Genomic DNA, 4,469 nt, shown 5'->3' with positions numbered 1-4,469 from the left:
GCTCCATTTACTTTGAACTACTTATCACATCCTAACAGACCAAATATAGTCAAGATTTGCTTATGAATGGAATTAAAATGAAAATGATCTTTGTAGTCAATATGCTAGCTCTAGCGACCAATGAATATCCCTATCTAAGGTTATATATTATTGTTTTATTGAAGACACAGAAAAGTTGGGGACAACTAGACAAATGATCACTGACATTGAAAATGTGTTCCTTATACGAACTTAGATTTCAATGGATGGTCTTCCTGTGAACTACAACACATCTTATGTGCTCCATTGTAAAATGGAGTAAAAATATTTATTTAACATCTGCTTTGCTAGCTATTGAATATTGACAAATGATAGAAAATTCCTTTCATTGACAATAGATCAAGATCCTTTGTATACTTCTGAAATACTCAGGTGCCTATAGTCCCGGCTACTTGGGAGACTGAGGCAAGAGAATCACTTAAGCCTAAGATTTGGAAGTTGCTGTGAGCTGTGAGGCTACAGTACTCTACAGAGGGCAACAAAGTGAGACTCTGCTTCAAAAAAAAAAAAAGATTAAATACTTTTTTGAATAAAACTAGCTGAAATTACTGAAATTTAGGGGTGTCCAACCTGCAGCCTTTGAGCCCCATGCTGGTTTTGTGAGGGCTTGTTTTGCTTATCTGTGCTGCTGGATATCATAAAAGTATGTAGGAAACTCTCTTTTTTTTCTTTTCTTGGTAATCATCTTTCGTTAGTTTTTATGTATTTACTGCGTGACTCATCAAGGCAACTCTTACTATTCCAATGTGCAACAGAAAAAGAAAAAAGACTCGACACCTCTGAGTCTAAATGGATTTATATTACATGTTCAGCTTTTCCTTTCTTTAGTGTATATTCTACTGTGGTTTTGTTTTGAAACATGTATATTTGTTTTGAAACAGTTTTAAAGCTCTGCTTAAATCTATTTCTCAAATACTATGCTATACAGAAAGGAGAACATCCTTTTTTACTTGAATTAGGGGATAGCATATTAAGGGATACTAATATGGTCCACTATTATATAAACCAGTAAGATATTCCCTAATTAAAGTTATAATAATTAGAGAATTAGGATTTTATTGGGCAGAGCTAAATGATTGACAGCCACCTGAAAACTGAAAGCAACATATGATTAAAGCCAAATGGAAGAAACAGAAGTTAAGATGACAGAGTTGGTGATGAAAATTAAGGTGTGCCCCTAACCCAGGGGTAGACCCAGGCTTCATTGTGCCTAAAGTGTATACAATTAGAGGAACCATTAAAAAATAATAAAATATACACATGAAATTGCTTTCAAAAATAAATATTTGGTTACAGTAAAAACAAAGTTGCAATAAATTACCATTTTTAAAAAGTTGATCAGTAACACAAACATTATAAATGTAGAAAATAATAATATGAACTCCCTAATACTCTTAAAAGATAATCACCTTTTTGTTGTGTACTCTTTTTTTTTTTTTTTTTGGAAAAGGGCCTGATTTTTCCCCCCTCAGTAGAGTGCTGTGGCATCACAGCTCACAGCAACCTCCAACTCCTGGGCTTAATCGAGTCTCCTGCCTCCACCTCCCAAGTAGCTGGGACTACAGGTGCCCGCCACAATGCCCGGCTATTTTTTGGTTGCAGCCATCATTGTTGTTTTGGCGGGCATGGGCTGGATTCAAACCCACCACTGCAGGTGTATGTGGCTGGAGCCCTAGCCACCTGAGCCACAGGTGCTGAGCCTGTGTACTCTTTTATTATCTTTTCATATGACAGTAATTTTATAATTTTTTTTTAAGTTTTTGGCCAGGGCTGGGTTTGAACCCACCACTTCCAGCATATGGGACAGGCACCTTACCCTTTTGAGCCACAGGCGCCACCATAATATTTTTCTAGTGAGAATAAAAAGATACTTGTCTTTTAATGAGTACTAGGATTTTTTTTTTTTCTATTTATAGTTCAGAAATTTTCCTACTTAAACTACAGAAATTTTTAAAATTTTTAACACATGGACATCTTCTGGCTTTGAATCTTACACACCTTTTTCTTCCACTTTCTACTTCCAGTGTTGGGCACCAGAGGCCACACTCTTATCACAATAGGATGTGGCTTGGTCCAGCATGGTCCTATCACAATGCCTGAGATATCAGTACAGTGGGCAGCAGGAATATTTGTGGAAACTCTCTTATCACAGAACAGCTTGTAATACATAGACATATATCTCATTAAATCTAGACTAAATGCATCTCCCATCAAACTCACCCTTAGCTAAATTCCAAAATACTCTCTACCACGTGAGAAAAAAAAAAAAAAAACGTGCAAATGGGAAAGCTAGAGTGGGAAAAGACAAGGACTTTAACCAGTTGTGATTACAATATCCTTTCTGAATTTCCCATACCGATGCGATCACGTAAAACTGCTAATCAATCGAAGAATGTGACTTTTGTGGCACCTGAAGTTTAGAAAATTTGGATGGCCATTTGCCATTTTTAAGGAAAAAGATACACAATGATGACACAGGATTAGATATAGGATTAGAAAAGGGATCAGAGAAAAGGAGGGCCCTAACACCTAAATTTCCTAAGCGTCTAGGTAAACCTGCCATCACTGCTTCCTTAATCCACCTTTCTAGCCACCCTTCTGACTCTCCCACATATCAAGAAGTGAAAATCAGCACATTGTACCCATAAATGCAGTAAGGTACACACAGTTATGATCTAATAAAGAGAAGAAGTGATCTGAAAATTTCCCCTCTCTGCTGTATGAAAAGGTGACCTCCCAATTTCAGATATAAGTATCTTCTATGATCATTCACATTTGCGCTTTCCCATTCACTGTGTTTTTTGCCTACGATGTGCTTTTAGCCCCTTACTGTCCTTTCCCACACACTTTTCTTGATGGCTTTCCATGTTGCTGGTCACCGCTAGGTACCGCCCCAGAAGATGGCATGAACATTTCAACCTACATTATGCTCCTGGAACGTTCTCTTGAAATTAGCCATCATTTTCCACAGACCAGTAGTGGATTGGTGACTTCATATCTGGATACATTTGCATTTTTGTTTTGTTTGTTTTCATGGTGATGTCTCATCCGGGCACCAAATCCTGCCTGGGCTTTGTTGTCGGGTCTCCCACATCTGTCTTTCCATTCCTCCCACTGTGTCTAGTCTCGTTGAGGAGCACTGCACTACACCTGCCGTGTAATGTCTCCAAATTGTGTTTCCTATTCCTAGGCTCCAAGTACCGTCTCCTCTTTCCTACGGGCAGCCTTAAGCTTTACCTTCCTAAAACAAAATTTAATTTTTGCACTTTTTCCCCGTGTTAAGAAACACAATCCTGAAATGCTCTTCACATTCTACAGATCACTTTCTTAAAATGACACTCAAGGGCTCTGGACCAGCTTCACAAAGCCTCTTTGACCATTAATGTGCAAAAACAAATCGGTGTTTCTGAATGTTCTTTGGTCTGCAAGCTACTCTATTAATTGTTGCAAATTTATAACAGTGTAATGGTTTTTGCAGAAAAAGAGAACCTCTTGCTTCCTGGTGCACATCTGTACTTATTACTCAATCAAGGATTTAATTTCCAAATTGCTGGCTTCTATAGTTTGCTTGTTTTCTGCCTAGAAACTGATACAACTGGACAGGAGAGCCCTATTTAGTAATAGTATCTCAATGGGCAGACACACATTTGCATATTTACAAAGATGCGCCGTACAAATCTTCCTTACACAGGGACAATGCTCCAGTGTGCCCACGTACATGTAAATGACCTGGAAATTGTCCTTCTCAGCATTTGTCAGCCACATCCTCATTTTATTCTATTAGGAGAGAAGAAAGAGGAACCCTAGACTGATCAATGTGCCAGTGAATCTTGTGGCTATATTTTAGAATGACCTATATTAAAGGAGTTAGGCAAACGTAAGAGAAATTTACTACTCACAGGATAATGGCTCACCGCAGTGTAAGGGTGTCCCAAACACGGCATATTCTTGCTTTATTTATGCCCCAGTGCTTGACTGATAGTCCTTCTCATATTTTGCCTTACTTCTGAAAGCGCGGATTTTCTTGCCTTATTGATCTCTTTATACCCTTATCATTTTTCCCCTGAGCTATTTGGCATGATGACAGCAGTGTGTCGCTGAGGCTGATTTAACATCATCTCCCAAGTATGCAGCACTGAGCTCAGAGTGGAATATTTTAAGACTGAAACATGTAACACATCTGTCAGGCAATGATACAAATACAGTCCCTTGTCAGAACTAATGAATGAGGTAATCCGGAGTATGGATAAATAGCAGGAAAATGGAAGATGCTAGAAACTAGACTTTGCCAGAAAGCATGTCTGAGTAATTAAGTTATTTGGGGAAGAATGATGTTCCTTTGTTTTTGGTTCTAACTCATAACTCATGGGTTTTCTTTTTCTTTTTTTATTCTTTTTTTTCTTATCTTTTCTTTTTTTTTTTTTTTTTTT

Source organism: Otolemur garnettii, unplaced genomic scaffold, assembly GCF_000181295.1.
Source record: "Otolemur garnettii isolate 467f Iridium unplaced genomic scaffold, OtoGar3 scaffold00002, whole genome shotgun sequence".
Taxonomy (NCBI): Eukaryota; Metazoa; Chordata; class Mammalia; order Primates; family Galagidae; genus Otolemur; species Otolemur garnettii.
Note: the sequence above shows the minus strand (reverse complement) of the source record.